Source organism: Triturus cristatus, chromosome 4_1 (genome assembly GCF_964204655.1).
Source record: "Triturus cristatus chromosome 4_1, aTriCri1.1, whole genome shotgun sequence".
Classification (NCBI taxonomy): domain Eukaryota; kingdom Metazoa; phylum Chordata; class Amphibia; order Caudata; family Salamandridae; genus Triturus; species Triturus cristatus.
In genome coordinates, this window is record NC_140585.1 from 192,703,709 (window position 1) to 192,717,035 (window position 13,327).

The following is a 13,327-nucleotide window of genomic DNA, read 5'->3' on the forward strand; positions in this document are numbered from 1 at the left end:
TTATACGATTTTTGAAGAATATTTAAAGATTGAAGAAATCGACACTTTGAAGAAATTTCACAGAAAAACAGTCAATGGTTTCCTACGGAAGAAAATTGAGTTAAGGGTAAGTGCAGTTGTAAGTATTTTTCAGAGTCAGTGCTGGGTACCAAGATCCAGCACAGGGAGCTCACCTAAGAGAAGGTGAGTAATTTCGTTTTCGTTACTCGGCTGATTTTTAGTGAATATTTTAAGATTTGAAAAATCCACACTTAGAAGAAATTTCAGGAAAAAGCCAGTCAATGTTACCCTATGAGGAAAATAGAGTTTGCGGTTTAAGGGTAAGTACTCGACTGGCAGAGTTGAGGTTCTGGGCATAGACTCAGGGGTCCCTCAGGGTAAGGTAGGTAAAGTTGGTTCACCCTCAGCGGCTCTAGGGCGGCCGGGTGCAGAGAGAGTTAGGCCCAATGTTATCCTATGAGGGATAGGGGGGCCTTGGTTGGTGGCTGCTGACTGGCAAGCCATGCGGCTGTGGGAGCTGAGCTCCTGGTCACTTACTCAGGGCAAGTGGGGAAGTGGGTAGGTGTAGAGTTTTCACTGCCAGGGCCACCCGGGCGGCTGGATGCAGAGGGCTTTTGAGCCTTCGGACGCTCAATTGATTTCAATGGGAAATCTCCGGTTTGACCCTTTCCAATTTGATAAAGCATGATCATAGTCCAGTGTTACGTTGTGCATTCGGTGGTGAGGCAGCTGCCGCACTGAACCCTTTGCCAAAGAGGTCCTGTGCCATCTCTTCTCTTCTGTCGATTAGTTTTGGCATGTTTCTGGGATGCGCAGGTGTGTGCTGGTTGGTCCAATAAGTCAAAATGGAAGAAGGCGAGCAACGGCAGAGTGTTGCAAAGTAGAATATGGTGGCGTACAGTGCAGATGTGCAGAGTGGATTGGTGTAGAGTGCAATGGAGTAGAGTGCATTGGTTTTGAATGCAGTGGCATAGAGTGCAGTGGCGTAGAGTGCAGTGATGTAGAGTGCAGAGGCGTAGAATAGAGTGGCATTGAGTGGAGTGGCACAGGGTAGATTGTAGTGGCGTAGAGTGGAGTGGCGTTGAGTGGAATAGAGCAGAGTAGAATAGAGTGGTGTAGAGTGCAGTGTCATAGAGTAGAGCGTCGCAGAGTTCAGTGTTGTAGAGTGCAGTAGTGCACGGTAGATTAGAGTGGTTTAAAGTGTATTGGTGTAGAGTGGAGAGATATAGAGTGTATTGGCGTACATGCATGGGGGTAGAGTACACAAGAGCAGCATAGAGTAGAGTGGTGCAGAGTAGAGTGCAGTGGTGAAGAGTAGAGTTGTGTAGAGTTTAGTGGCGGCAGAGAGTGCTATGTTGTAGAGGACTCTGCTTTTAATTTATAATTTGCTATTTTGTGAATAGTGCACAGAGGAATACCTCGAGGTACAGTATTAACGCCTTGTTTTTAGATTGAAAATAAATTTCAGTGGCAATTTTCTCATTTATGCATTCCAACCCAATAGGTTCTGGTAGCAAAAAGCACCGAGTTTTTTAAAGCAAAAAGTTGCTTTATTTTAGCATTATGCTGCCTAAAACTGCGACCTCTTCAGACTTCAATGTGAAAAATAAAATCCCCAAATTTGTTTTTACTAAATCTCCCTCCTCCTGCTTCCAAATATTGGCAGGAATGCTTGGTACTTAGTCAATGATTGCTGTCTCCTTAAAGGCAGTGAATCACACAAATACACACACACTTTGTGTGCCACAGGGTGATTGCGCAGATCAGTATGAGTGCATCATGTACACACGAAAATCAGAGGCAGCGTCATATGCGAAGACCAACCTATTTATGTCCTCCTGCCATTCGAACGGTGAGATTCCGTTTGTCTGTCTATAAAGCACATGGAACTGTCATCAGAAATAACGCTATAATTATGATTATTGTAGCAAAACACACAGCTGATCTATTTAATTAGCCCGCCCAGAAGGTGAACCACTCTGTCGCTAAACAGCTACAGGTTTGAAGCCTGCACCCCAGACCACTGAGGTTCATCCGGGCAGATACAGATGTTAGGTAGAGACTTATATATAACCCAAAAATACAGAACACTTTATTAATAGGGTAAGGTATATGATGATTTGTAATCCATTTTCTTCACCCCTATCTCTGAGATAGCACGTCAATTTGTTTGAATATCTTTACTGCTTGAAGCCAGACTTTCAGGAGATAAGCTTCAATTTATGCAAATTAAAACAAGGGTTTCTGGGTAAATGAGACCCGTCTGCTTCCTGCTTTTCTAACGTGATCAAAGCAAAGCCACGAGGAAGACAACTTGCAATAGAAACGAGCAGCCGATGCAACACTTGAATAAGCACATCATGAGTTAATCAAGCTCAGGCAAAGGAAGTAGAAATGAAACAGTGAAAACGCTGCTCGCGTTCTCTCCCTCACAACATGCACAGTCCATTCTAGGTCTACGTTTTGGAAGCGGCCGTGTGTAATTTGAAAGAGCCACGTTGTATTACGAGCATCTTAATTTGGCAGCTCAGTTTATTTTTCCGTATTTTATTTTTACACAATATTGCTTTTCTCATAATTTGTTACTTGCTAAGCGTCAGGTGGAACCGAACTGGGAAATCGGATGCAGGGCAGAGCAACTCGGGGATTTGGTAATATGCCAGTGAGCCCGTGAAACGGTGGGCGGGACGCCGAGAGAATGACGTTTGACGTGGGGGGTACTAACTGTCAGACAGTTGAATGACAATACACGGGCCATTTCCGTTTTAAACAAATTGCATTCTATGAAAGATTTCACGGTGTCTACTTTTCGACATTTTGTATCTTTTATTGGAATATATAAAGCTGAAAAGGCAAGTGATGGAAACAATACAACCATGTTTAGGCTGAATCCGCCACTGTAAATTTAAAGTACCAAAAAAATTTGACTTTGCTAGTCCTTCCTCTATGTTACCGGTCACGCGGCTGTCATCAACTTCCAGCATTTAAAAGACAATCATAGGCAAGCATTGGCATAGCCAATAGGTCTCGCCTTTTGGACCTTATGTGTTTAGCCAGAGCTTTTGACTATGTTGTAGAGCATTGTGGCTGCTGTGCATTATGTTGAAAAGTTATAATTGTCTGCCTGTCGCCTATGCGTAGTCTCTCCAGTTCCCTTTGGAAATTGGTGGTACCTTCGCCTAAAGGGATTTCTGATTGTGCTGTGCTGGAGGTGGTACTTTCGCTTGATGCAGGAGAGATACTACTGGCTGATTTGGTTTCTAGACTTTCTTCCCTGCACCTTTTTCTATCCTTGTTGCTGATGGGATTATCATACTTTTTAGCAAACGTGTAAATCCCGCCATCCTGCTAATCACGGTCATCCCTCTTGCTCTTTCTCATTTTTTGTCTCTGAGGTATTGTTAGTGCTCCTTTATGACCTTATCAATGATGGCATAATTTTTTTCCACTAAATCCTGACAATCCATTGATTCTATCTGTTTCTCTGTGTGTGAGACAGTGGCTCTGTATATACTGTTCCTTAATAGGTACAGGGTGTACAGAGTCCACAGTCCCCCAGGGGCTGAGAGAGGTTAAAGTTAGGTATAACCTTACTCTCTAAAGTGGTAGCTTGGTCGAGCAGTAAGGCAGTACCAGAGGACAGTGTAAAGCATTTGTTGTACACACTCAGTCAGCAAATGGTCTCACACACTCAATAACTGAACTCTAGGCCAATAGTTTATATAACACATATATGCTTGTTTTATTTTAGAACCAACAATTGGAATTAAAATATACTTTCTCAGAATGAGATGTTGAATATAAATACTTTTGCAATGAGCAATTGATTTTTGTAAACAGTTACAAGTGGTTGCAATAGGCAACACTATTTCAAACACAACAGTGCATTGAGTTCAATGGAATTTTCATGTTATTTGTCACAGATTACTTTTCGGATTACTTTTGGAATTCCAGGACTGGATCCCAGATTCAGTCCTGGGTCAGTACTTTGAATCAAGTGATACAAGTCGAATTAATTGCAGTGATGATTTTTAAGTAATATGTAGCTATTTCAAAAGTTGACACTTCGAAAATATTTCCTAGAAAACATTCAATGATTCTCTATGGCAAGAAATTCAAATTGCAGGTATAGTACTTTCTAGTTACTTTTGTAATCCAGTACTGGGTGCCTGGACTCAGTACTGGGATCTTTATCCAAAACAGGTAAGTAATTACGTTTGAAGATATTATACAATTTTTGAAGAATATTTAAAGATTGAAGAAATCGACACTTTGAAGAAATTTCACAGAAAAACAGTCAATGGTTTCCTATGGAAGAAAATTGAGTTAAGGGTAAGTACAGTTGTAAGTATTTTTCAGAGTCAGTGCTGGGTACCAAGATCCAGCACAGGGAGCTCACCTAAGAGAAGGTGAGTAATTTTGTATTTGTTACTTCTTCTGATTTTTGGTGAATATTTTAAGATTTGAAAAGTCCACACTTAGAAGAAATTTCAGGAAAAAGCCAGTCAATGTTACCCTACGAGGAAAATAGAGTTTGCGGTTTAAGGGTAAGTACTCGACTGGCAGAGTTGAGGTTCTGGGCATAGACTCAGGGGTCCCCCAAGGTAAGGTAGGTAAAGTTGGTTCACCCTCAGCGGCTCTAGGGCGGCCGGGTGCAGAGAGAGTTAGGCCCAATGTTATCCTATGAGGGATGGGGGGGCCTTGGTTGGTGGCTGCTGACTGGCAAGCCACGCGGCTGTGGGAGCTGAGCTCCTGGTCACTTACTCAGGGCAAGTGGGGAAGTGGGTAGGTGTAGAGTTTTCACTGCCAGGGCCACCCAGGCGGCCGGATGCAGAGGGCTTTTGAGCCTTCGGGCGCTCAATTGATTTCAATGGGAAATCTCCGGTTTGACCCTTTCCAATTTGATAAAGCATGATCATAGTCCAGTGTTACGTTGTGCATTCGGTGGTGCGGCAGCTGCCGCACTGAACCCTTTGCCAAAGAGGTCCTGTGCCATCTCTTCTCTTCTGTCGATTAGTTTTGGCATGTTTCTGGGATGCGCAGGTGTGTGCTGGTTGGTCCAATAAGTCAAAATGGAAGAAGGCGAGCAACGGCAGAGTGTTGCAAAGTAGAATATGGTGGCGTACAGTGCAGATGTGCAGAGTGGATTGGTGTAGAGTGCAATGGAGTAGAGTGCATTGGTTTTGAATGCAGTGGAATAGAGTGCAGTGGCGTAGAGTGCAGTGATGTAGAGTGGAGAGGCGTAGAATAGAGTGGCATTGAGTGGAGTGGCACAGGTTAGATTGTAGTGGCGTAGAGTGGAGTGGCGTTGAGTGGAATAGAGCAGAGTAGAATAGAGTGGTGTAGAGTGCAGTGTCATAGAGTAGAGCGTCGCAGAGTTCAGTGTTGTAGAGTGCAGTAGTGCACGGTAGATTAGAGTGGTTTAAAGTGTATTGGTGTAGAGTGGAGAGATATAGAGTGTATTGGCGTACATGCATTGGGGTAGAGTACAGAAGAGCAGCATAGAGTAGAGTGGTGCAGAGTAGAGTGCAGTGGTGAAGAGTAGAGTTGTGTAGAGTTTAGTGGCGGCAGAGAGTGCTATGTTGTAGAGGACTCTGCTTTTAATTTATAATTTGCTATTTTGTGAATAGTGCACAGGGGCGTAACAAACGCCCCCGCAGCCCCCGCGGTGCGGGGGGGCCCCCAGTCTTCGGTAGGTGAAGGGGGCCCCCTCAGCTCTGTGAGTGAAAAGGCTTGCTCTAAAAAGCAGGTGCAGTCTGCAGCCTGCTCTGAGCTCCTCGCTGACCCAGGGCAGGACTGAAGAGAAACAAAGTAACAAGTTACATTGTTTCTCTTCAGTCAGAGCCCAGCCGGAAAAAGGATGGGGCCCCGCACTCTTCAGAAACACCGGGGCTTTCGGGGAGAGAGGTTAGACTTGTAAAGAGCAGGACAGATCACATTCTGCAGCGTTGTCGGTAAGTCTAGCAGTTTTAATTGTGAAGTTTTAATTGTGTGCTCCTTCAAAAACATGCTATGTTGTGGGTTGATAACAAATGCCTGATATGTTTTAAAATGCAGCATTTACATTTCTACAGATAGGTTATCTGGGACTTTAATTAGTCCCAGCTGTAAATATCCTCCTGTCGCTGACCCTTTTCTTTGTCTCACAACACTAACAAGTGCAGGATATGTTACCTCCTGCCAGGCCCGGTTCTAGAGGGTGGGGTGGGCCGGGTGGGCCAGGCCCACCCAAACATGAGCCTGGCCCACCCAAACATGAGCCATGGCCCTCCCAGTGAATCTGCCACCGATGTACAACTACAATAAAAACTGTGCAGATAACTGGTGATTTACGATCCTGCTGCAGAGTAACCATTTGTCTGTTGGTCGTTTTTAAGTGCTGATAAACTGAATTTTATGGGAATAGCTCAGTGGGTTACTACCTCTGTCACAGATATCCTTGTGTTACTTGCAGTTCAGAAGTTACTATCCTAACATAGGACAGTGACCTATGAACTGTCTTTAAAGAGCTGCATACAAACTTCGCTTTTTTGTATTGTGATATAGTTAGAACTTCTCCATTCCTTCATTATTCTAATGTTGCCAAAAAGAGTTTGTTTGGGAAGTTATTACATTTTTATCAGTAAAGCCAACCTCCAACCACTGGAGTACTCTTTAAATCCTGAGTTTGTGCTTCTCCAGTCCAAACCCTCGTAAAATATATTGCCCACCAGTATGGATGACGTGATTTCTACACTTGTAATCCTCATGGGCTTATGTGACATTCCCCATAGACTGATTTATTGTCTCTGTATAATGCGTGCTGTTATGTAAAGTACTGTGACACCCTACACTCATATGAGTAGCGCTGTACAACAAATGGAATGGATATGAGGGGCTACGGAGAGATGAGGGGCGCTGGTGGAGGGTGGCAGTGAGGGAGTCAGAGGAGGAGGTCACGGGGTGGGGGGAACTACAGAGAGATGAGGGGCACTAGTGGAGAGTGGCAGTGAGGGAAGCCGAGGAGGAGGTCCTGGAGTGGGGGTGGAGCTGCGGAAAGATGAGGGGCACTAGTGGAGGGTGGCAGTGAGGGAAAACGAGGAAGAGGTAATGGGGTGGGGAGCTACAGTGAGATGAGGAGCACTGGTGGAGGGTGGCAGTGAGGGAGTCAGAGGAGGTGGTCACGGGGTGGGGGGAACAGCAGAGAGATGAGGGGCACTAGTGGAGGGTGGCAGTGAGGGAAAACGAGGAAGAGGTAATGGGGTGGGGAGCTACAGTGAGATGAGGAGCACTGGTGGAGGGTGGCAGTGAGGGAGTCAGAGGAGGTGGTCACGGGGTGGGGGGAACAGCAGAGAGATGAGGGGCACTAGTGGAGGGTGGCAGTGAGGGAATCCGAGGAGGAGGTTACAGGGTGGAGGGGAACTACAGAGAGATGAGGGGTACTGGTGGAGGGCGGCAGTGAAGAAATCTGAGGAGGAGGTCATGGGGTGGGGGGGAACTACAGAGAGATGAGGGGCGCTGGTGGAGGGAGCAGTGAGGGAATCTGAGGAGGAGGTCATGGGGTGGGGGGCTATGTAGAAATGAGGGGCACTAGTGGAGGTTGGCAGTGAGGGAAGCGGAGGAGGAGGTCATGAGGTGGGGGAACTACAGAGACCTGAGGGGCACTAGTGGGGGGTGGCAGTGAGGGAATCCAAAGAGGAGGTCACGGGTGGGGGGATCTACGGAGAGATGAGGGGTGCTGCGCTGGTTGAGGGAGCAGTGAGGGAATCTGAGGAGGAGGTCATGGGGTGGGGGAACTATAGAGAGATGAGGGGCACTAGTGGAGGGTGGCAGTGAAGGAATCTGATGAGGGGGTCATGGGGGGGGGAACTACAGAGAGATGAGGGGCACTGGTGGAGGGTGGCAGGGAATCTGAGGAGGAGGTCATGGGGTGGGGGGAAATACGAAGCTATGAGGGGCGCTGGTGGAGGGTGGCAGTGAGGGAATCTGAGGAGGAGGTCATGGGGTGTGGGGGAGCTACAGAAAGATGGGGGACATTGGTGGAGGGTGGTAGTTAGGGAGTCTGAGGTGGAGGCCATGAGGGGGAGTGGCTATGGCGAGATGAAGGGTACTGTTGGAGGGTGGTAGTTAAGCTATCTACAGAGAAAGAGGTCAAAAACGAGGTCAAAAAGACGTTTGCACCAGCAATAAAGCCGGCCCTGTCATGGCCTTTCTGTTTTCATTTATTTAATTAACAGTCAGGTGATTAGGACAACTGTGGAGCATACCTTATCATGCATGCTAATTATTTTTACTGCTATATTCAATGTTTCAAGTTTGAAGGTGATTTTACTATTGTTTTTTACGGAGAATAGTGAAAGTGGAACTGAATGGTTGCTGATATGGGGCTAGGGCCCAAGGTCAGGTGTGAGATAAGGTGTGATGGAGAAGGGTGGTAGAAAAGTGGATAATCAAGCCTGTAAGAGAGTGCGCTGCAGAGTCAGAGGTCAGGTGGAGTTAGTAATGAAGAGGGTTTCTCCCTGAAGGCTCGCACAGAGGAAGCCCGGGTAGTGTCACTTGCTAGATACTCCCACCTTAGAAACTTCCTCTTCCCATCAAAGGGACATTACATGGAAGAAAAACACTTTTTTAGAGTGATAACATTTAGAAAGAGACTTTGAAAAGAGTGCGTTTTACTGTGCCTTGTAAGAGTAAGGAGAGATAAAGGAGGGCCCAGAAGCAGGCCTGGCTAGATATATAAGCGATAAATCGGGCCAGCAGTGGCCCACCCGAATGTACCCTTGGCCCACCCAAATAAAAATTCCTGGAGCCGGGCCTGCCTCCTGCCCCCAATTTTACCATTCCCCGTCCCACCCTTCGTGTTAGTTGGCACTAGCTTGGTTTTATTTTACCTTTGCCAATGCTTGATTACTTGCTTCACAAGCATTGGCTGCCGCTGCATGGCTCCCACGTGCTGGCCTCACACTTCGTAGCTGAGGAGACCCGTCCCCTGTTGCTGTAGACGCCTCGGTGCTGTTGCTCCACCCTGGTGTAGGCTGCCAGCTCCTCACCCTGCTCCTAAACCTCTTACTCATCAGCTCACAGCCTCACATCTACCGGGGCACATGAGCTGAGCTACCGGGAGCCGTTTGTGTTGGTCTTGGTGCTGTTCTGTGGTATTGCTTGCTGTGCTGGAAGGAGAGAGGGCTCCTTCCTGTCCACCTCTAAACAGGTGCCGGGGACTACAGAGAAAGGGGGCCGGGATTGACTACACTTGTTCCATGTGACAATAAATGACCTAGTATTACATTCTCTCTATAATGGTGAGTTCAAATCAGAACATGCCAAATGTGGCCCTCGGGGTAAACACACTGCTACTGGGCGCCAGAGACACACAAAAATCACTATTCGGCTCCCGGGCATCGGCTAAGCTTCATCCAAACAGTTCTGAAGTGCTGCTCACGTGGTATTAAGAAGTCTTTTCTTGCACTTTTTCGTCGAACAGCACGTCACAGAGACCGGTCTGTGTGCAACCCATTAATAAAACAAATTGCACCTCTGCCAGTGGCATAGTGTTAACTTTTGTTGAAATAGTGCCAAGAAACACGCTTATGCTGTTTGTGAGCGCTATAAAACACAAAAATTGTACCTATTTCAGCTGCACGCAAGTTACCAACTGAAGCGTGTTACAATAGCGCTTAATGGAAGGTCCTTGCTCTTCATCTGATGTGTGCATAAATTGAAAAGCATGTCACGCTTTGTTAGTACTGGAGTCGTAGAAGAATATGGAAGGATTTGCTGTCTTCGTCTTTCTTTTCTCATCTTGGTCTCTTTCAATCTTACTTTCATTAATCTTGCACTTAATTTACTAACTTTTCCTACTTATGCCTACTGCTTATTTTTGTTTCTACTCATATGTTGCATACTTCCTCTTACTGTGCTACGTAACCTCTTAATTTTACCTTTCTCTTACACCTCATATTTGTTCCCACTCTTACGTTTTATTATTCCAACATACTCTTGCTTCCACTTACAATTTATTACGCCTATTTCCTCCTGCTCTTACTCAACTCATTTCTCCTCTTACTCCTATTACGTCTTCTAACTGCTATTCTTACTTTTGCTACAGTATTTGCCAATGCCCTTATTACCATTAACTTAGTCCTACCTACTCCTACTTGCACTCTTACTCCTGCATACTCCTACTTGAACCTACCTTCCGCTACTTTTACATCTACATACTTCAGCTCTTCTGCTTAGCCCTTCGAATGCCTATTCTTACTCATACTTGGGAGAGGAGTTGGCCTAACGGCTAGGGCGGTCGACCTCGAATCTGGGGAACTGGGTTCAAGTCTCAGCAATGACGCTGAACATCCTGTGATTCTGGGCAAATCTCTTAATCTCCCTGTGCCTAACAAATATGAATGTGTCCTCATGTAACGCAACTGGTGCTCATGTAAAGCGCTATGATACCCGATACGGGTCAAGTTCGAGCTATATAAAACTCCATAAAATAAATAAAAATAAAAAAATGAACAGGATCTGCTCGGTCGCATTGGAAGGTAAACAAGCATTTGCAATGCAATTGGTCTCGCATTTGTGAGAGTTAGAGCTATTGACATTGTAAAGGACAGTGTATTTTACCTATGTGTTTTCTGCTTGGAGTGGAGTGAATGTGTGTGGTGTCAAGTGGACATATGTGGTTTGGATTGGAATTGTTAGTTGTGGAATTGTGTTGTGTGGATTGGATCTGTGTAGCGAAATAATGTAATTATGTGTATAGTAATTGTGTTGTATTGAGTGTACTGGAATTATGTGGAGTGGGATTGTGTGTCATGGAGTGGGATTGTGTGTCTTGGAGTGAGATTATCTGGAATGGTATTTTGCGTTGTGGAGTGGTATGTAGTGGAGTTTACTTATGTGGTGTGCTGTTAAATATTATAGCATGATGTGGAATTTTGTGGTGTAGATTGGATGTATGTGGTGTGTTATGTAATTCTGTTGTTGGTTTGAATTATGTAGTTTGTTGTTGAATTATGTGGTGTGGAATGGAAATGTGTAGAGTTGAAATGTGTGACGTGGAAGTGTTCGCTGCTGGGTGAAAATTATGTTGAGTGGTATTATGAGGCATGGTGTGAAGTGTAGTTATGTGGAATGTTGCTACGTGACAGACTGGATTTATGTGGAGTGTATTTATGCAATATGGATGAGACCATAATTATGTGAAGGTTAATTATGTGGTGCTGAGTGGTATTATGTGGAGTAATTATGTGTGATGAATTGTGTGGGGATGAATTGTGGAATTGTGATGTGTGGAATTATGTGGCATGGTGTGGTGTATAATTGTGCGGAGTGGAATTATGTAGCATTTTGCAGAGTTGTATTTTGTGGAGGGTAATTCTGTGTTTTGGAGTTGCGTGTAAATATGTTGTGTGACGTATAATTATATAGGTTGAAGTGGAATTATGTGTACTTGAATTGTGTAGTGTGGAGTGTAATTATGTGGTTTGGAGTGCTATTAAGTTGTGTGGAATGTTATTATGTGATGTGGAATTATGAGGTATGGAGTGAAGTAGAAATATATGTTTTTTCATATTTAGGATTGTAATTATGTGGTATGGAATGTAGGGTTAAATTATTTATAGTTGAATAGTGTGGCATGGAATTATGAGAGGTTCAAATGTGCTGAGTTTGGTAGAATTAGGTAGCGTGGATTTGAGCAAGCTGTGCACGCTAAGGCTTTTATGTCATGGGGTATAAAGTTGACGATTGTCTATTTTTCTTTGTAAAAATAATTTGGGCTGTTTCTTTACCTTCCGGTACATTTCTGAACAATTTGTTAAGCTAAATTGTAATGTTTCTTTTTGTGCGTATGCAGGAAAGAACGAGGGTATGTGGAATGTTGCTACGTGGCATAGACTAGATTTATGTGGAGTGTATTTATGCAATATGGATGAGAGCATAATTATGTGGAGGGTAATTATGTGGTGCTGAGTGGTATTATGTGGAGTAATTATGTGTGGTGAATTGTGTGGGGATGAATTGTGGAATTGTGAGATGTGTGGAATTATGTGGCATGGTGTGGTGTATAATTGTGCGGAGTGGAATTATGTAGCATGTTGCAGAGTTGTATTTTGTGGAGGGTAATTCTGTGTTTTAAAGTTGAGTGTAAATATGTTGTGTGACGTATAATTATATAGGTTGAAGTGGAATTATGTATACTTAAATTGTGTTGTGTGGAGTGTAATTTTGTGGTTTGGAGTGCTATTAAGTTGTGTGGAATGTTATTATGTGATGTGGACTTATGTGGTATGGAGTGAAGTAGAAATATATGTTTTTTCATTTTTAGGATTGTAATTATGTGGTATAGAATGTAGGGTTAAATTATTTATAGTTAAATTGTGTGGCATGGAATTATGAGATGTTCAAATGTGCTGAGTTTGGTAGAATTAGGTAGCGTGGATTTGAGCAAGCTGTGCACGCTAAGGCTTTTATGGGGTATAAAGTTGACGATTGTCTATTTTTCTTTGTAAAAACTAATTTGGGCTGTTTCTTTACCTTGCGGTACATTTCTGAACAATTTGTTTAGCTAAATTGTAATGTTGCTTTGTGTGCGCATGCAGGGAAGAACGAGTGTATGCAAAAAATCATCCTATGTCTCAGTACTAACTTCCACACCTCTAAACAACAATCCCAATCCTAGAATGAGTTATCCGTTTGCTTTACAACAGTTAGTAAAACAAGGAAGTGCTTTGCGAGTCTGTAAGTAGCAAAGGTTTTAAAGGGACTTGTTTTTGTGCAAAGTATTGTTTTTCCCAGTTCAAGGAAGGGATAAAAAAATATCTTCAGATAATAATAGGGGTGACAGGATGGTGCGATAGCAGAATATTGATTTGTGTGGATCTGGCGAGGACTGCGGGCAGCAAGTGCTTGATACGCTATTTGCATAAGAAAATACTATATATTTTTTTCGTTATCCTCTATTAGTTATTAGTAAGGAAGGGGGAAGAGAAGCGTTCACCGACAGCATTCGGTTAGTCTTAGGGAGACAAAGAATGCTGTGGTCTGTGGTAGATGGCGCCCAGAAGGCATACGTATATGACGCAGGAGCTGCCAAAGAAAGGAAGTGGAAATGCGCTTTAGACGTTGCTGGTATTGATGGCTACTGTGCGGTTGCAGACTTCGCTGGGCTGACAGTTGGTGGGGAAATGCTACGTTGTCATTGTAGGTTTAATTCATGAATCGCTCATTCTCTCTGGTGTTTGTCCTTTGGGTACTTGTTGACTGGTGCTACATATGGGATCTGGTTTGCCTTTGACAGCAGGTATGGTTTAGTGGGGTACATAGTGTAAATTAATGTTGGCGTGAG

General features: G+C 44.2%; 1 non-coding gene across 1 annotated transcript; it reads right to left on the bottom strand.

Annotated features, from left to right (window-relative positions):
- Positions 1-1,959: 1,959 nt before the first annotated feature.
- On the bottom strand, positions 1,960-2,040 carry TRNASTOP-UCA (transfer RNA opal suppressor (anticodon UCA)). The gene has a single exon. It is a non-coding gene; the product is annotated as a tRNA-Sec (tRNA).
- Positions 2,041-13,327: the final 11,287 nt, after the last annotated feature.